The sequence below is a fragment of the Pleurodeles waltl genome, chromosome 8 (genome assembly GCF_031143425.1).
Source record: "Pleurodeles waltl isolate 20211129_DDA chromosome 8, aPleWal1.hap1.20221129, whole genome shotgun sequence".
Classification (NCBI taxonomy): domain Eukaryota; kingdom Metazoa; phylum Chordata; class Amphibia; order Caudata; family Salamandridae; genus Pleurodeles; species Pleurodeles waltl.
Genome location: NC_090447.1, coordinates 1,545,645,392 through 1,545,665,871, shown reverse-complemented (window position 1 = coordinate 1,545,665,871; position 20,480 = coordinate 1,545,645,392). Strand labels below are relative to the sequence as shown.

General features: G+C 48.0%; 1 protein-coding gene across 1 annotated transcript in view; it reads left to right on the top strand.

Moving 5' to 3' along the window:
• LOC138248972 (uncharacterized) overlaps positions 1 to 20,144 on the top strand; it is a 268,238-nt gene extending 248,094 nt beyond the window's left edge. Inside the window, exon 10 of the transcript XR_011194683.1 lies at positions 20,049 to 20,144. The gene's annotated coding sequence lies outside the window, so the exon portion shown is untranslated. The remainder of the gene's footprint in view (positions 1 to 20,048) is intronic.
• The last annotated feature ends 336 nt before the right edge of the window (positions 20,145 to 20,480 follow it).

Below are 20,480 nucleotides of genomic sequence, written 5' to 3'. Positions count from 1 at the left end.
CACTAAAGTTCCCCTAAGGACAAAGAAGTCGTGTTAGAGGAATAATGCAGGAAAGACACAAACCAACAATGCAACAACTGTGGATTTCCAATCTAGGGTACCTGTGGAACAAGGGGACCAAGTCCAAAAGTCACAAGCAAGTCGGAGATGGGCAGATGCCCAGGAAATGCCAGCTGCGGGTGCAAAGAAGCTTCTACGTCGCGGTTCCCAGCAATGCAGCCCAGCGAGGTGAGGCAAGGACTTACCTCCACCAAACTTGGACTGAAGAGTCACTGGACTGTGGGGGTCACTTGGACAGAGTCGCAGGATTCGAGGGACCTCGCTCGTCGTGCTGAGAGGAGACCCAAGGGACAGGTAATGCAGCTTTTTGGTGCCTGCGGTTGCAGGGGGAAGATTCCGTCGACCCACGGGAGATTTCTTCGGAGCTTCTGGTGCAGAGAGGAGGCAGACTACCCCCACAGCGTGCACAATCAGGAAAACAGTCGAGAAGGCGGCAGGATCAGCGTTACAGAGTTGCAGTAGTCGTCTTTGCTACTATGTTGCAGGTTTGCAGGCTTCCAGCGCGGTCAGCAGTCGATTCCTTATCAGAAGGTGAAGAGAGAGATGCAGAGGAACTCGGCTGAGCTCTTGCATTCGTTATCTAAAGTTTCCCCAGAGACAGAGACCCTAAATACCCAGAAAAGAGGGTTTGGCTACCTAGGAGAGAGGATAGGCTAGCAACACCTGAAGGAGCCTATCACAAGGAGTCTCTGACGTCACCTGGTGGCACTGACCACTCAGAGCAGTCCAGTGTGCCAGCAGCACCTCTGTTTCCAAGATGGCAGAGGTCTGGAGCACACTGGAGGAGCGCTGGACACCTCCCAGGGGAGGTGCAGGTCAGGGGAGTGGTCACTCCCCTTTCCTTTGTCCAGTTTCGCGCCAGAGCAGGCCTAAGGGGTCCCCTGAACCGGTGTAGACTGGCTTATGCAGAATTGGGCACATCTGTGCCCAACAAAGCATTTCCAGAGGCTGGGGGAGGCTACTCCTCCCCTGCCTTCACACCATTTTCCAAAGGGAGAGGGTGTAACACCCTCTCTCAGAGGAAGTCCTTTGTTCTGCCATCCTGGGCCAGGCCTGGCTGGACCCCAGGAGGGCAGATGCCTGTCTGAGGGGTTGGCAGCAGCAGCAGCTGCAGTGAAACTCCCAGGAAGGGCAGTTTGGCAGTGCCAGGGTCTGTGCTACAGACCACTGGGATCATGGGATTGTGCCAACTATGCCAGGATGGCATAGAGGGGGTAATTCCATGATCATAGACATGTTACATGGCCATATTCGGAGTTACCATTGTGAAGCTACATATAGGTAGTGACCTATCTGTAGTGCACGCGTGTAATGGTGTCCCCGCACTCACAAAGTTCAGGGAATTGGCTCTGAACAATGTGGGGGCACTTTGGCTAGTGCCAGGGTGCCCTCACACTAAGTAACTTTGCACCTAACCTTTACCAGGTAAAGGTTAGACATATAGGTGACTTATAAGTTACTTAAGTGCAGTGTAAAATGGCTGTGAAATAACGTGGACCTTATTTCACTCAGGCTGCAGTGGCAGGCCTGTGTAAGAATTGTCAGAGCTCCCTATGGGTGGCAAAAGAAATGCTGCAGCCCATAGGGGTCTCCTGGAACCCCAATACCCTGGGTACCTCAGTACCATATACTAGGGAATTATAAGGGTGTTCCAGTAAGCCAATGTAAATTGGTAAAAATGGTTACTAGCCTGTTAGTGACAATTTGGAAAGAAATGAGAGAGCATAACCACTGAGGTTCTGATTAGCAGAGCCTCAGTGAGACAGTTAGTCACTACACAGGTAACACATTCAGGCACACTTATGAGCACTGGGGCCCTGGGTTACCAGGGTCCCAGTGACACATACAACTAAAACAACATATATACAGTGAAAAATGGGGGTAACATGCCAGGCAAGATGGTACTTTCCTACTCAACCCCCCCCCCCAAACGAAGGACAATAAGACTAGCCATGACCTGATGAGTCTTCATTGTCTAAGAGGAAATATCTGGAGAGTCCATCTGCATTGGAGTGACTACTCCCAGGTCTATGTTCCACTGTATAGTCCATTCCCTGTAGGGATATGGACCACCTCAACAATTTAGGATTTTCACCTTTCATTTGTTTTAGCCAAAGTAGAGGTTTGTGGTCTGTCTGAACAATGAAGTGAGTGCCAAACAGGTATGGCCTCAACTTCTTCAGAGCCCAGACCACAGCAAAGGCCTCCCTCTCAATGGCAGACCAACGCTTTTCTCTAGGGGTCAACCTCCTACTAATAAAAGCAACAGGTTGATCCTGGCCCTCAGAATTAAGTTGTGATAGGACTGCCCCTACTCCTAATTCAGATGCATCAGTTTGGACATAGAATTTTTTAGAGTAACAAGGGCTTTTCAGGACAGGTGCAGAGCACATGGCCTGCTTCAGCTCCTCAAAAGCTTTCTGACAGTTTGCTGTCCATAATACCTTTTTAGGCAATTTCTTGGATGTGAGGTCATTAAGAGGGGCTGCAATGGAGCCATAGTTCTTAATGAACCTCCTGTAATACCCAGTGAGGCCTAGGAAGGCTCTCACCTGAGTCTGAGTGGTAGGGGGAACCCAATCAATAATTGTTTGGATTTTCCCCTGAAGTGGTGCAATCTGTTCCCCACCAACCAGGTGTCCCAGATAAACCACCTTCCCCTGCCCTATCTGGCACTTTGAAGCCTTGATAGTGAGGCCTGCCTTTTGCAGGGCCTCCAAAACTTTCCATAGGTGGACCAGGTGATCATCCCAGCTGGAGCTAAAGACAGCTATATCGTCCAAATATGCTGCACTGAAAGCTTCCAGCCCTTGCAGGACTGTGTTCACCAACCTCTGAAAAGTGGCAGGTGCATTTTTCAAACCAAAAGGCATTACAGTAAACTGGTAATGTCCTCCAATGGTAGAAAATGCAGTCTTAGGTTTAGCATCTTCTGACAATTTGATCTGCCAATACCCTGAAGTCAAATCAAAAGTGCTTAGATACTTGGCAGATGCCAGTGTATCTATGAGCTCATCTGCCCTGGGTATAGGGTGAGCATCAGTTTTGGTTACCAAGTTGAGACCTCTATAGTCTACACAAAACTGCATTTCCTTCTTTCCATCTTTGGAATGGGGTTTTGGTACCAGTACCACAGGAGAAGCCCATGGACTGTCAGAGTGCTCAACCACTCCTAGTTCTAACATTTTCTGGACCTCTTGCTTTATGCAGTCCCTGACATGGTCAGGCTGCCTATAGATCTTACTTTTGACAGGCAAGCTGTCTCCAGTATCTATAGTGGGCTCACACCAAGAAGTGGTACCTGGCACAGTAGAGAAGAGTTCAGAGAATTGATCTAGGAGATTTATGCAATTGTCTTTTTGCTCAGCAGTAAGACAATCAGCCAAAACTACACCTTCCACCAGAGCATCTTGTTCTGTGGAAGAGAAGAGATCAGGTAGAGGATCACTGTCTTCTTCCTGTCCCTCATCAGTTGCCATGAGCAGGGTGAGATCAGCCCTGTCATAGTAGGGTTTCAGGCGGTTGACATGGAGCACCCTAAGGGGACTCCTGGCAGTGCCTAAGTCAACTAAATAGGTGACTTCTCCCTTCTTTTCAACAATTGTGTGGGGTCCACTTCATTTATCTTGGAGTGCTCTTGGGGCCACAGGCTCCAAGACCCACGCTTTCTGCCCTAGTTGATACTGAACCAAAACAGCCTTCTGATCATGCCATTGCTTCTGGAGCTCTTGGCTGGCCTGAAGGTTTTTACTGGCCTTTTTCATGTACTCAGCCATTCTTGATCTGAGGCCAAGTACATAATCCACAATATCCTGCTTAGGAGCTTTTAAAGGTTGTTCCCAACCCTCCTTTACAAGTGTGAGTGGACCCCTAACAGGGTGTCCAAAAAGAAGTTCAAAGGGGCTGAAGCCCACTCCTTTCTGGGGTACCTCCCTGTAGGCAAAAAGGAGGCATGGTAGAAGGATATCCCATCTCCTGCGGAGTTTTTCAGGGAGACCCATAATCATGCCTTTGAGAGTTTTATTAAATCTCTCCACCAGTCCATTTGTTTGTGGATGATAGGGTGTTGTGAACTTGTACGTTACACCACACTCCTTCCACATGGCCTTTAAGTATGCAGACATCAAATTGCTTCCCCTGTCTGATACTACTTCCTTTGGGAAGCCCACCCTGGAAAAGATACCCAGGAGGGCCTTTACCACTGCAGGTGCTGTAGTGGTCCTTAAAGGAATAGCTTCAGGATATCTTGTGGCATGGTCCACTACCACCAAGATAAATCTATTGCCTGAAGCAGTAGGAGGGTCAAGGGGGCCAACTATGTCAACCCCTACCCTTTCAAAGGGAACCCCAACCACAGGCAGTGGAATAAGGGGTGCCTTTGGGGTGCCACCTGTCTTGCCAATGGCTTGACAGGTTTCACAGGACTTACAAAATTCCTTTGTGTCCTCAGACATCCTAGGCCAATGAAACAATGGAACCAGTCTGTCCCAAGTTTTCATTTGACCCAGGTGCCCAGCTAGGGGAATGTCATGTGCCAGGGTTAGGAGGAACTTTCTGTACTCCTGAGGAATCACTAATCTCCTGGCAGCTCCAGGTTTAGGATCCCTATGCTCAGTGTACAAGAGGTTGTCCTCCCAGTAAACTCTGTGAGAGTCACTGACATCCCCCTTAGCCTGTTTGACAGCTTGCTGTCTGAGACCCTCTAATGTGGGACAGGTTTGCTGTGCCACACTCAGCTCCTCCCTGGCAGGCCACCCTTCACCCAAAAGCTCAGCAGTGTCTGCTTCCAGCTCCTCTGGTGTAGGTTCTGCACAGGGAGGGAATTCTTCTTCTTCAGAAGTAGAATCCACTGTAGAGGGAGGGATAGTAGGAAGTGGTTTGCTTCTACTAGCCCTAGCTTTAGGGAGCACTTGGTCCATTGTTCCAGGATCCAAGCTTCCCTGTCCTTTTTGCTTTTTGGCCTGAGCCCTTGTCAAAGCAAAAATATGCCCTGGGATGCCCAGCATTGCTGCATGGGCCTCCAACTCCACATCTGACCAAGCTGATGTCTCCAAATCATTCCCTAATAGACAGTCTACAGGTAAATCTGAAGCTACCACAACTTTCTTTGGACCAGTAACCCCCCCCCAGTTGAGATTTAGAACAGCCATGGGGTGGCTAAGTGTGTTGTTGTGAGCATCGGTTACTTGGTACTGGTGACCAAGTAGGTGTTGTTCAGGGTGGACCAGTTTCTCTATGACCATAGTCACACTGGCACCAGTGTCCCTGTAGGCCTGAACCTCAACACCATTTATTAGGGGTAGCTGCTTGTACTTATCCATATTAAGGGGACAAGCAACTAAGGTGGCTAAATCAATAGCCCCCTCAGAGACTAACACAGCCTCTGTGGCCTCCCTAACAAGGCCAACCCCATCTAAGTTACCAATAGTGAGCCCAGCTACTCCCTTGGATTGGCTATTAGTAGGTTTGCTCCCACCACCACTGCTATTAGTAGGGACACTAGGGGTAGCAGTAGGGGTTGTAGTGGTAGGAGGCTTGGTGCCTTTCTTTGGACAACTGGGATCTGTTGTCCAATGGCCTTTTATTTTACATAAATAGAACCATGGTTTCTTTTCCTTGTTCTGATTAAAAGAGGATTTGGGCCCACCACCCCCACCAGAGTGTTTTTGTGGGCCTGATGAAGACTCATTTTTAGATTTGTCCCCACCCTTGTCAGAAGACTTACCATCCTTCTTTTTGTTGCCATCTTTGTCACCCCCTGTATGAACTTTTCTGTTCACCCTTGTTCTGTCCCATTTATCTGCCTTCTTTCCCAATTCTTGGGGAGAGGTCAGATCAGAGTCCACCAAGTACTGGTGCAACAAATCAGACACACAATTATTAAGAATATGCTCTCTCAGGATCAAGTTATAGAGGCTGTCATAATCAGTAACTTTACTGCCATGTAACCACCCCTCCAAGTCCTTCACTGAATGGTCAATGAAATCAACCCAGTCTTGTGAAGACTCCTTTTTGGTCTCTCTGAACTTTATCCTGTATTGTTCAGTGGTTAAGCCATAACCATCCAGGAGTGCATTCTTAAGAACTTGGAAATTATTAGCATCATTTTCTTTCACAGTAAGGAGCCTATCCCTACCTTTTCCACTAAATGATAGCCATAGGATAGCAGCCCACTGCCTTTGAGGGACATCCTGTACAACACAGGCCCTCTCAAGTGCAGCAAACCACTTGTTAATGTCATCCCCCTCCTTATAAGGGGGAACTAGCTTGTGCAGATTCCTGGAATCATGCTCTTTTGCAGGATGACTATGGGGAATACTGCTGCTGCCACCATGGGTTTCTAAACCCAGTTTCTGTCTCTCCTTCTCTACTTCTAAAGTCTGTCTATCCAAATCCAGCTGTTGCTTCTTGAGCTTCAGTCTGGTTTGTTCCACTCTCAATCTATTGAGCTCCCTTTCTAACAATCTGTCATCAGGGTGGGTGGGAGGGACATGCCTTGAAACAGAAGTATGGTGAGAATGGACAAAAGGAGACCTGTCCCTTACAGGAGCCACCCTAACAGCTTGGCTAACAGAAACATCACTACCAGTATGGTGAGAATAAATGCTTTTGCTATGATGTGAGACAACACTATTTATATGGTGTGGCTCATCATCATTACCAACTATGCTAGACTGTCTAGTAATGGGCAGGCTAGGAAGTTTCTTTCCTGAATCTTTTCCTGGGGGAGTCCCTGGATCAGATTGAGAACCATTAGCTACTTTTTCAACAGATGGGGCACTTCTAGCCTTATCCTGTTCTCTAAGCATGTTAAGTAACAGTTCCAAGGAAGGATTCTTTCCTACACTCAAACCTCTCTCTACACAGAGACTCCTTGCTCCTTTCCAGCTAAGGTGGTCATATGCAAGTTTGGACAGATCAACATTTTGGCCTGTGCCAGACATTTTTAGAGAGAGTTAAAGTGATAGTAAAAGATAAAAAGTTTGTCAGAGCTTTTAGAAAGACAGAGAAAAAAAACTTTTTAAACTTTTTAGAACTTTTTAGAAAGTTAGGAGTACTTTTCAGCACTTAGAAAAGAGTGAAAAGAGGAAATGCAAAACTTTTTGGCTATGTGTATATACACTGACCTTGTTTTGTATATTTTTCTCTTCTGAAAAGTACAATGACAAGAGTGGTAAGTAGTCTCAAAGCACTTATCCCACCGCTGCACAACCAATGTAGGAGGCTGGACTGGCTTGTAGTGAGTACCAAGGGGTACTTGCACCTTGCACCAGGCCCAGTTATCCCTTATTAGTGTATAGGGGGCCGTATTTATACTCCGTTTGCGCCGAATTTGCGTCGTTTTTTTCGACGCAAATTCGACGCTAAACTAACGCCAACTAACGCCATATTTATACTATGGCGTTAGAGGCGAATAGCGCCAAAGTTCCCGGAATGTGCGTCATTTTTTAGCGTGAACCCCTTCCTTGCGTTAATGATATGCAAGGGAGGCGTTCCCGTCTAAAAAATGACTCCCAGGCCTTTACGTGGTATTTATACTCCCGGGCAAAAGAGACGCCCGGGAGTGGGCGTGGCTAAAAACGGCGCATTTGCGCCGCTTTTTAACGCCTGGGTCAGGCATGGCGTTAAGGGACAAGTGGGCTCAAAATGAGCCCAGAGTGCCCTCCCCTGCCCCCAGGGACCCCCCCTGCCACCCTTGCCCACCCCAGGAGGACACCCAAGGCTGGAGGGACCCACCCCAGGGACATTCAGGTAAGTTCAGGTAAGTTTTTTTTTTTTTTTTTTTAATAATATTTTGTGGCATAGGGGGGCCTGATTTGTGCCCCCCTACATGCCACTATGCCCAATGACCATGCCCAGGGGACAGAAGTCCCCTGGGCATGGCCATTGGGCAAGGGGGCATGACTCCTATCTTTACAATGATAGGAGTCATGTTGATGGGGGATGGGCGTCGTTAAAAAATGGCGCAAGTCGGGTTAAGACGATTTTTTCGACGTAACCTGACTTGCCCCATTTTAAGACGCCCATGCGCCATTTTCCCCCTACGCCGGCGCTGTCTGGTCTACGTGGTTTTTTCCCACGCAAACCAGGCAGCGCCGGTCTGATTGCGCCGTCTAACGCCATTCCATAAATACGGCGCCCGCATGGCGCTTCAGAATGGCGTTAGACGGCGCAAAACTTTTTGACGCTAAACTGCGTTAGCGCAGTTTAGCGTCAAAAAGTATAAATATGGGCCAGGGTGTCTAGCAGCTTAGGCTGATAAGGTACTTTATTTTTATGAAAATATGCCAAAGTATCTTAGAGTGTACCCTCAGTGAGAGGATAGGAAATATACACAAGATATATATACACAATAGCAAAAATATGCAGTATAGTCTTAGAAAACAGTGCAAACAATGTATAGTTACAATAGGATGCAATGGGGAAACATAGGGATAGGGGCAACACAAACCATATACTCCAAAAGTGGAATGCGAACCACGAATGGACCCCAAACCTATGTGACCTTGTAGAGGGTCGCTGGGACTATTAGAAAATAGTGAGAGTTAGAAAAATAACCCTGCCCAAGACCCTGAAAATGAGTGCAAAGTGCACTAAAGTTCCCCTAAGGACAAAGAAGTCGTGTTAGAGGAATAATGCAGGAAAGACACAAACCAACAATGCAACAACTGTGGATTTCCAATCTAGGGTACCTGTGGAACAAGGGGACCAAGTCCAAAAGTCACAAGCAAGTCGGAGATGGGCAGATGCCCAGGAAATACCAGCTGCGGGTGCAAAGAAGCTTCTACTGGACAGAAGAAGCTGAGGTTTCTGCAGGAACGAAAAGGGCTAGAGACTTCCCCTTTGGTGGACGGATCCCTCTCGCCTTGGAGAGTCGTGCAGAATTGTTTTCCCGCCGAAAGAACGCCAACAAGCCTTGCTAGCTGCAAATCGTGCGGTTAGCGTTTTTGGACGCTGCTGTGGCCCAGGAGGGACCAGGAGGCCGCAAATTGGACCAGGCGAGAGAGGGGACGTCAAGCAAGAAAAGGAGCCCTCTCAGCAGCAGGTAGCACCCGGAGAAGTGCCAGAAACAGGCACTACGAGGATGCGTGAAACGGTGCTCCCCCGAAGTCGCACAAAGGAGTCCCACGTCGCCGGAGACCAACTTAGAAAGTCGTGCAATGCAGGTTAGAGTGCCGTGGACCCAGGCTTGGCTGTGCACAAAGGATTTCCGCCGGAAGTGCACAGGGGCCGGAGTAGCTGCAAAAGTCGCGGTTCCCAGCAATGCAGCCCAGCGAGGTAAGGCAAGGACTTACCTCCACCAAACTTGGACTGAAGAGTCACTGGACTGTGGGGGTCACTTGGACAGAGTCGCTGGATTCGAGGGACCTCGCTCGTCGTGCTGAGAGGAGACCCAAGGGACCGGTAATGCAGCTTTTTGGTGCCTGCGGTTGCAGGGGGAAGATTCCGTCGACCCACGGGAGATTTCTTCGGCGCTTCTGGTGCAGAGAGGAGGCAGACTACCCCCACAGCGTGCACAAGCAGGAAAACAGTCGAGAAGGCGGCAGGATCAGCGTTACAGAGTTGCAGTAGTCGTCTTTGCTACTATGTTGCAGGTTTGCAGGCTTCCAGCGCGGTCAGCAGTCGATTCCTTATCAGAAGGTGAAGAGAGAGATGCAGAGGAACTCGGCTGAGCTCTTGAATTCGTTATCTAAAGTTTCCCCCGAGACAGAGACCCTAAATAGCCAAAAAAGAGGGTTTGGCTACCTAGGAGAGAGGATAGGCTAGCAACACCTGAAGGAGCCTATCACAAGGAGTCTCTGACGTTACCTGGTGGCACTGACCACTCAGAGCAGTCCAGTGTGCCAGCAGCACCTCTGTTTCCAAGATGGCAGAGGTCTGGAGCACACTGGAGGAGCTCTGGACACCTCCCAGGGGAGGTGCAGGTCAGGGGAGTGGTCACTCCCCTTTCCTTTGTCCAGTTTCGCGCCAGAGCAGGGCTAAGGGGTCCCCTGAACCGGTGTAGACTGGCTTATGCAGAATTGGGCACATCTGTGCCCAACAAAGCATTTCCAGAGGCTGGGGGAGGCTACTCCTCCCCTGCCTTCACACCATTTTCCAAAGGGATAGGGTGTAACACCCTCTCTCAGAGGAAGTCCTTTGTTCTGCCATCCTGGGCCAGGCCTGGCTGGACCCCAGGAGGGCAGATACCTGTCTGAGGGGTTGGCAGCAGCAGCAGCTGCAGTGAAACCCCAGGAAGGGCAGTTTGGCAGTGCCAGGGTCTGTGCTACAGACCACTGGGATCATGGGATTGTGCCAACTATGCCAGGATGGCATAGAGGGGGTAATTCCATGATCATAGACATGTTACATGGCCATATTCGGAGTTACCATTGTGAAGCTACATATAGGTAGTGACCTATATGTAGTGCACGCGTGTAATGGTGTCCCCGCACTCACAAAGTTCAGGGAATTGGCTCTGAACAATGTTGGGGCACCTTGGCTAGTGCCAGGGTGCCCTCACACTAAGTAACTTTGCACCTAACCTTTACCAGGTAAAGGTTAGACATATAGGTGACTTATAAGTTACTTAAGTGCAGTGTAAAATGGCTGTGAAATAACGTGGACGTTATTTCACTCAGGCTGCAGTGGCAGGCCTGTGTAAGAATTGTCAGAGCTCCCTATGGGTGGCAAAAGAAAAGCTGCAGCCCATAGGGGTCTCCTGGAACCCCAATACCCTGGGTACCTCAGTACCATATACTAGGGAATTATAAGGGTGTTCCAGTAAGCCAATGTAAATTGGTAAAAATTGTCACTAGCCTGTTAGTGACAATTTGGAAAGAAACGAGAGAGCATAACCACTGAGGTTCTGATTAGCAGCGCCTCAGTGCGACAGTTAGTCACTACACAGGTAACACATTCAGGCACACTTATGAGCACTGGGGCCCTGGGTTACCAGGGTCCCAGTGACACATACAACTAAAACAACATATATACAGTGAAAAATGGGGGTAACATGCCAGGCAAGATGGTACTTTCCTACACCAGTATCACTTTGGTGACTGAAAACCTTGTGGCTCCTGAACAACACATCATTGGACAACAGTATAAGATTATTGATGTCCATAACTCCACTAAATTTCTTCCCTTAGCTATAGTTCAGCTTAGTTGGGGTGGAGTTACTGGCCCTAAGCAGGTGGTAATATCACCTAGCTTACCTGTAGACTGTCTCTTAGGTAATGACCTAGAGGCCTCAGGTTGGGCTGATGTAGAGTTTTATACCCATGCAGCCATGCTGGGTAACCCTGAGGAATTGTTCCCTCTCATTTCTACTGAAATGAAAAAGCAAAGGAGAGAAGGCCTGAAAACCCAGGATCCCTCTCCAACAACAGGTAAAAAGGGCATCACTTTATCCCCTAACCACCTTGCCATTCAGGATACCATTCCTGTGGTGGGAGAAACCTCTCCTGGGGTGGCACCTGTTCCAAGGGAATCATCAGCTGCCATAGCTGTACTCCCTGAGGTGGAAGTACCTCTCTGTGGGATAACTAACATTGGTGAGAAAAAGAGCACCATTTTAGTTAACATGGAGCATCCCTCCAACCCTCCCAGAGAAACTTTAGTGCAGAAACCCTGCACTGCCTCACAACACTTAGGACAGCATCCCTGCCCTAGTGTAGAGCTCATAGGACAGCATCCCTGCCCTGCTCCAACTAAAGAGAAACAGCATCCCTGTTCTCTCTTCCAGCCATATGGACAACGTTTTTGCCCAGCTATGGCTTTACTGAGACAGCATCCCTGTCTGGCATTCTCATCACTAGAAATAGGTTCAGTGGACAATTCCCACTGCTCTAAACTAAAACTTACTGATAGAACCTCTGAAAATATATCTTCACATTGTTGCTTAGCTAAAAAACTTCAAACAGGGTGGTTTACATCCCCACAGGGAAGTAACCATATAGTGGATGATTAAGGGAGTAACCAGTCTATTGCAGAGCTACTCTCTACTTATCACCACTTAGACAATAAAGTTTCAACTGGCCAAGGTTAGCCTTATTGTCCTTCGTTTGGGGGGGGTTGTGTGAGAAAGTAGCCGCTTTCTAGCCTTGTTACCCCCACTTTTGGCCTGTTTGTGAGTGTATGTCAGGGTGTTTCACTGTCTCACTGGGATCCTGCTAGCCAGGGCCCAGTGCTCATAGTGAAAACCCTATGTTTTCAGTATGTTTGTTATGTGTCTCTGGGATCCTGCTAGCCAGGACCCCAGTGCTCATAAGTTTGTGGCCTATATGTATGTGTTCCCTGTGTGATGCCTAACTGTCTCACTGAGGCTCCGCTAACCAGAACCTCAGTGGTTATGCTCTCTCTGCTTTCCAAATTTGTCACTAACAGGCTAGTGACTAAATTTACCAATTCACATTGGCATACTGGTACACCCATATAATTCCCTAGTATATGGTACTGAGGTACCCAGGGTATTGGGGTTCCAGGAGATCCCTGTAGGCTGCAGCATTTCTTTTGCCACCCATAGGGAGTTCTGACAATTCTTACACAGGCCTGCCAGTGCAGCCTGAGTGAAATAACGCCCACGTTATTTCACAGCCATTTACCACTGCACTTAAGTAACTTAGGGCCGTATTTATACTTTTTGTCGCACAACTGCGCCAACGCAGTTGTGCGTCAAAAAATTTAACGCCATTCCAAAGCGCCATGCGGACGCCTTATTTATGGAATGACGTTAGCCGGCGGAGCTGCCTGGTGTGCGTCAAAAGAAATGACTTACACCAGGCAGCGCCGGCGTAGGGGAAAATGGAGCTTGGGCGTCAAAAAATGGGGCAAGTCAAGCTGAGGCAAAATTTTCGCCTCAACCCGATTTGCGCCATTTGTTTTTACTCCCAACCCCCATTGAAATGACTCCTGTCTTAGCAAAGACAGGAGTCATGCCCCCTTGCCCAATGGCCATGCCCAGGGGACTTGTGTCCCCTGGGCATGGTCATTGGGCATAGTGGCATGTAGGGGGGCACAAATCAGGCCCCCCTATGCCACCCAAAAAAAAAAAAATACTTACCTGAACTTACCTTAAGTTCCCTGGGATGTGTCCCTCCATCCTTGGGCGTCCTCCTGGGGTGGGCAAGGGTGGCAGGGGGTGTCCCTGGGGGCATGGGAGGGCACCTCTGGGCTCCTTCCGAGCCCACAGGTCCCTTAACGCCTGCTCTGACCAGGCGTTAAAAAATGACGCTAAAGCGGCTGGATGTCATTTTTTTTGACCCGCCCACTCCCGGGCGTCATTTTTGCCCGGGAGTGTAAATACGGCGCACATGCCTCGGAGTCATGTTTTAGAAGGGAACGCCTACCTTGCATATCATTAACGCAAGGAAGGTGTCCACGCTAAAAAATGATGCAAACTCCAAGATCTTTGGCGCTAGACGGGTCTAACGCCAAAGTATAAATATGGAGTTAGTTTTGCGTCGGATTTGCGTTAAAAAAAACGACGCAAATCCGGCGCAAACAAAGTATAAATATGCCCCTTAGTGTGTGAGCACCCTGGCACCAACCCCTCAGACAGGTTTCCGCCCTCCTGGGGTCCAGGCAGCCCTGGCCCAGGAAGGCAGAACAAAGGACTTCCTCCGAGAGAGGGTGTAACACCCTCTCCCTTTGGAAATAGGTGTGAGGGCTGGGGAGGAGTAGCCTCCCCCAGCCTCTGGAAATGCTTTGATGGGCACAGATGGTGCCCATCTCTGCATAAGCCAGTCTACACCGGCTCAGGGATCCCCCAGCCCTGCTCTGGTGCGAAACTGGACAAAGGAAAGGGGAGTGACCACTCCCCTGACCTGCACCTCCCAGGGGATGTGCCCAGAGCTCCTCCAGTGTATCCCAGACCTCTGCCATCTTGGAAACAGAGGTGTGGGGGCCCACTGGACTGCTCTGAGTGGCCAGTGCCAGCAGGTGATGTCAGAAGCTCCTTCTGATAGGCTCTTACCTCTCTTGGTAGCCAATCCTCCTTCCTTGGTAGCCAAACCTCCTTTTCTGGCTATGTAGGGTCTCAGCTTTGGGGAATTCTTCAGATAACAAATGCAAGAGCTCACCAGAGTTCCTCTGCATCTCCCTCTTCACCTTCTGCCAAAGGATGGACCGCTGATTGCTCAGGACGCCTGCAAAACCGCAAAAAAGTAGCAAGACAACTACTAGCAACCTTGTATCGCCTCATCCTGCCGGCTTTCTCGACTGTTGCCAGGTGGTGCATGCTCTGGGTTGTAGCCTGCCTCCTCCCTGCAACAGGAGCTCTGAAGAAATCTCCAGTGGGTCGACAGAATCTTCCCCCTGCAACCACAGGCACCAAAAGACTGCATCACTGGTCCTCTGGGTCCCCTCTCATTACAATGAGCGGGGTCCCTGGAACTCAGCAACTCTGTCCAAGTGACTCCCACAGTCCAGTGACTCTTCAGTCCAAGTTTGGTGGAGGTAAGTCTTTGCCTCCCCACGCTAGACTGCATTGCTGGGTACCGTGTGACTTGCAGCTGCTCCGGCTCCTGTGCACTCTTTCAGGATTTCCTTTGTGCACAGCCAAGCCGACACTCTAACCTGCAGTGCACAACCTTCTGAGTTGTCCTCCGGTGTCGTGGGACTCCCTTTTGTGACTTCGCTTGGACTCCGGTTCACTCTTCTTCCAAATGCCTGTTCAGGTACTTCTGCGGGCTCTGCCTGCTTCTGTGAGGGCTCCCTGAGTTGCTGGGTGCCCCCTCTGTCTCCTCCTCCAAGTGGCGACATCCTGGTCCCTCCTGGGCCACAGCAGCACCCAAAAACCTCTACCGCGACCCTTGCAGCTAGCAAGGCTTGTTTGCGGTCATTCTGTGTGGAAATACCTCTGCAAGCTTCATCGCAACGTGGGACATCTGTCTTTCAAAGGAGAAGTCCTTAGCTCTCTTCTTTCTTGCAGAAATCCAAGCTTCTTCCATCCGGTGGCAGCTTGCTTGCACCCTCAGCTGGCATTTCCTGGGCTCCTGCCCACTCTTGACACTGACGCGACTATTGGACTTGGTCCCCTTGTCTTACAGGTACTCAGGTCCGGAAATCCACTGTTGTTGCATTGCTGGTATTTGTTCTTCCTGCAGAATCCCCCTATCACGATTTCTGTGCTCTCTGGGGGTAGTAGGTGCACTCAACACCTACTTTTCGGGGTCTTGGGGTGGGCTATTTTTCTAACCCTCACTGTTTTCTTACAGTCCCAGTGACCCTCTACAAGCTCACATAGGTTTGGGGTCCATTTGTGGTTCGCATTCCACTTTTGGAGTATATGGTTTGCGTTGCCCCTATACCTATGTGCTCCTATTGCAATCTACTGTAATTCTACACTGTTTGCATTACTTTTCTTGCTATTACCTGCATAATTTTGGTTTGTGTACATATATTTTGTGTATATATCTTATCTTTATACTGAGGGTACTCACTGAGATACTTTTGGCATATTGTCATAAAAATAAAGTACCTTTATTTTTAGTACTTCTGTGTATTGTGTTTTCTTTTGATATTGTGCATATGACACCAGTGGTATAGTAGGAGCTTTACATGTCTGCTAGTTCAGCCTAAGCTACTTTGCCATAGCTACCTTCTATCAGTCTAAGCTGCTAGAAACACCTCTTCTACACTAATAAGGGATAACTGGACCTTGCTCAAGGTGTAAGTACCTCTGGTACCCACTACAAGCCAGGCCAGCCACCTACACCAAGTTGTGCCAATACCCTGAGTACTGGTCAGCTTATGTCGCACAATAAGAAAGTCAGCTCCCTCAGAGATGAAACCAGACCAGGAGGAAGCCCCAGTTGAGGGACTTCAGGAACACTCCTGACCTCCCGCTGGAGTGCCCCCATTGTCCTGTAAGCAATCCTCAAGGAGACTCACCTACAGCTCCAAACGACTCTTACGCACAGCTCCTGGATCACCAACTCGCTCTGCATCTGGCCACCCAGCATCCTGCAACAAGGAACTAGGGTCCCAAACCCCTTGCGACCTTGACACAAGGGGGCCCCAAGGCACCACCTTTAACTTTGCAACTGCAGACCTTTTCCAAGGGGTCACTCGCAGTGGCCTTGAACCAGCTCCAAGAGACTTTCCAACACTGCTCCCACCCGGACCCGTGAGTCACCCAAACTTCTCCTGCTGGCACAGCGTGCCCACCGATGACCTCAACCAACCTGCGAAAGCTGAACTTGGTAAAGCAACTGTGCGATTTTATATGCATTTTTTAAAGTGACTGCCTATTGATTCCTATGGTGCGTAATTACGCACAGAAAGTCTGCATTTATTAAAAGTTCTGAAAATCATATCCTAAAACGTACTTAACCAATCTTAACGATCTTGGTCTTAAAATTGATATAAATAGCTGAAGTATTTTAATAAATTCTCGACTTATTCCTTTGAGTGTGTGTGGTGCATGATTGATACTGTGAGTACAACAAATGCTTTGCACTTCTGCAAGATTAGCCTAACTACTTGACCAGGCTACCTCAAAAATAAGCATTAGTTGATCTAGTTTTTGCCTCTGGAAACCAATGTTTGATTGCCTGGACCCCCCTACACAGTGTGCCTAGTTTGTACACTACATAGAGGGCCAGCCTTCTACAGGCAGCCTGTTAGGGGACCACTAAGTCTTGTTTGAGAAGGCTGGGAGAAGCCTCTCACAGAGCCCAAGCAAAATATTGTGGACTATGTGCTTGGCCAATGTTCCAGAGTTGCTGAGTACATGGAGAAAGCCAGCACAAATCTTCAGCACAGCGAGGAGCAGCAAAAACTGTGGTATGACCAGAAAGCTGCTATGGTAGAGTTCCAAACAGGGCAGAAAGTTTGGGTGTTGGAGCCGGTTGCTCCAAGGTCTCTCCAGGACAAATGGTCTGAGAGATTTCCCATACTTATAAGAAAAGGAGAGGTCACTTATCTAGTTGACCTAGGCAGTTGCAAAAACCCCAAAAGAATCATCCATGTCAACCGCGTAAAACCTTTTATGACAGAGCTGATGTGGCCATGCTCATGGTTACAGATGAGGGACAGGAGGATGAGAGTGAGCCTCTCCCTGATCTCCTCTCCAGCATCCCACAAGATGGCTCTGTGGATGGAGTGGTCTTGTCAGACACCCTCACAGAACAGCAGCAAGCTGACTGCAGGCAAGTCCTCAACCAGTTACTCTCTCTGACCCCTGGAAAGACAAACTGGTGTACTCATGATGTGGACACTGGTGACAGCCTGCCTGTCAAGAATATGATTTACAGACAGCCAGACCATGTCATGGAGAGCATCCAGGCAGAAGTTAAAAATATGCTGGATTTGGGTGAGGAGCGGGGAGCGGTTAGGAGGTGGCGTGGCATGGCAAAACAGGTATGTTTTTTTTCTTTTTTTTTTTTACTGTCCCCCCTCCCATACGCCACGCCCGCCCCTTCTCCCTCCTGCGAGCCGTGACTTGGGCTAAGTCTGGTCGGAGGACGGGCATAAGTCAGTGGTGCAAGCAGGGTTTTTATTATGCAGTAATAATGATTAAAAGTTATGTATAGAATTATATAAAATTAATTCAATTTTATCATATTTAACAAAAGTCAATGTTCCAAAAACCATAAATTCACAAACGGTTTTTAAAATATTTTCTATTTAAATAATAAATGTTTGATTTTTTAGATTTTTTTACATAATGTCATATTTATTTCTATTTTAACTATTTTAAATAATGTAATTTAACTTTATTTCCTATGGAGTTTCATTTTAAATCCCTTCCCCCTTTGCAGTATCAGTCGTTGGCCATGTGTGATGCTGGACTCACTAGTGTTTATTTTTGGCTGCAGTAACTTACACTTATGGATTCTGCCTCCACCCATTTTTCAGGAGTTGGAGACATCTAAGTCTACTCTGTTGAATAAGTTTACACTGGGATCTTGTGAATAGCCAAAAGTAGTAAAGTCACACAAAAGTGTAAGAGTGACTTACAGATGTAAATTACTCACAAGAGTTGGTTACTTTTGTGAATAGCCCCATGAATTAAATATCCTCAAGGCCGTCACCTTCTCCCTTGAGGAAATCCAAAACTGATGAAGCTAAACTAAATCTACAGATGACAAAGGGTTGTACAGCATACTTATAGATCCTGTCTAGGAAGGAAGGAAGCTCTGGGCCTCATTTACAAGGCCTTTTCTCCACTGTTCCATCATTTTGTTTTGACGCAGCAATGGTGCTAACAATGCTCTACACTGCCCAAGATTTACAAACTGATGCATTGGGGCTGATCTGTCAGTTTGTAAATCCCTGCGTCACATTATATCTGCGCCAGGTATAATGTATGCAGGGTGAGCATTCCCATGGGAAAAGCCATGCAGAACTAACGCAGTGAAATTTACAACATTTCATTGCGTCATTCTGTGACCTCACTATGTCAGAATTTTACTGCCTGCTCAGAGCAGACATAAAATTGATGCAGGGCTTTTCTCTATGGGGCCCTCTTCGCATTGCTGGAGTAGCGTCATTTTATTATGACAGTCCAGCAATCCGTGAGTTTAGCTCCAACAGATGCATCAGAATTTCTGACACATCTGTCATGCGCCATGGAGCTCTGCATAGTAAATACATAGAGTCGTTAGGGAAGCTGGCTCCATTTTATTGAACACACTAAGCAAAATATTTTACTCCTAGAGAACAAACTTTGAAAAAGGCCCTGACATTCTGGGAGTTTTCTTCCTCCTCTTTTTCATGTTCATGACTGCCAGGCCCTGGGCAGTTTCAAATTACATTTGACACTGTCTTCTCCTCCTTCACCTCAAACCCACGGGTAATGTGGTCCCACAAAGGAAATGGGGGTGCAATTGATCTTCACTCTAGCTGCCCTGCTCTCTCTTGAAGTTCTTTTGAGGTCTCTTCCATAAACACCCGGCATCCTCTACTCAGGTTGATGCTTTAATGCTGTTCTACATCTGCCTCTAACTCCCTGATAGAAACCAAACCATCAGGCTCCAGTGTACCCCTGAGTTTTGTACAAGCTCCTTATGCTTTGTATGATCCTGCAGGAGGCCGCATTTGTTTTACCTAGAGCAGACAGTACACAGCGGACACCTGCCCACCTGTCGCAGTGCAATATCCATCCTTACTTAGACTCTCTTCTAACACAGGCAGGGCTGTAACGCAGGCCCCTGCAATATCCTGTGGTGCAGGGGAGCCCCCACCTTTCTGGGGAACCTGCCTATCAGCGGCATGCGTACAAACATCTGAGACATACTATTGCCTCAAGCAGTGCTTAATTTGTAAAAAAAGATAAGTGCCAGGGCTCTGGTCAGGAGGCCACTGCAGCTTGCACCACACATTCCCCTGCCAGTGATAGTAACAACACAACTTCTAACCACCACATCCCTACGTGTGACAATTCGGACAATTCCAGGCCCCCAAAGCTATAAGAATGGCTTGGGATGCAGGCAATAGTCATTATTTAATGTATATTGATTTAATAATTGACTGTTGTTGTGGTTGTCTCTAAATTAGCCAGACAGCACCACCTTGTGGCAGACTGTCACAAGCACCGGTGTTGACAGTTTGGTGCCAGTGTTGAACACCAGAAACCACCGGCTCAAATTAGGCACCGCCCCCAAGGTTCCTGTGAGAGGTGGTGGAGAGGGGTTGGGAGTGGAGGTTTCACAATCTCACCTTTCGGTGTTACGCCATTGGAATTCTTTCTGTTACTATCCACCATGTGGTTCCTCTACAACACTGGTTCTCAATCTTTTGACTTCTGTGGACTTTATCATTACTGGAACCCGGGGACCCCGACTGAATCATTATTGGAATCTGAGGACCCCCAATGAGTCAATACTGAAAGCTGGGGACCTCATCAGTTAATATTATTTAATTTTCTGAGCAATCGCGGCCCCCAGGGGTTCCCGGACGACAGGTTGGGAACCACTGCTCTACAACATTTGATGCAACTGTGCAGTATTTCTGTATGAATATTTTAGTGATTAAGCAAAAATGCATTTTTATTATTTCAGACTTTGGAGAGATACACAAGAGGCAAGCAGAAGATCGACAAACCTTTTCTAGCGGAGCCTATGTACTTTGGTTGTTCATATGCAGTAGATGGTCAATCGGATGCAAAGATTAATCCGAAGGTGAGTTTGGTTTTTCACTGGTACTTAGCATTATAATGGAATTAATTAGTGCCCAAAGAACCTCATTCAAATGCTCCTGCAGGCTTAGGATCTCCTCAAGGCACATCAGGATTTCTGGCTGTGAGTCGTGTCACAAAACAAAACTAGAAATGATGATGGAATCATAATGTATGCATTATTTGCTCAGTGTTATTCAAAATATATTTTGACCCTTCCCCCTTTACTGAGTGACTTGGTCTTATACAGTATCATAGGAGTGTGCACAATTACACCTGGGCAGCATCTATCACGCATAGGGGTGTTTGAAATTTG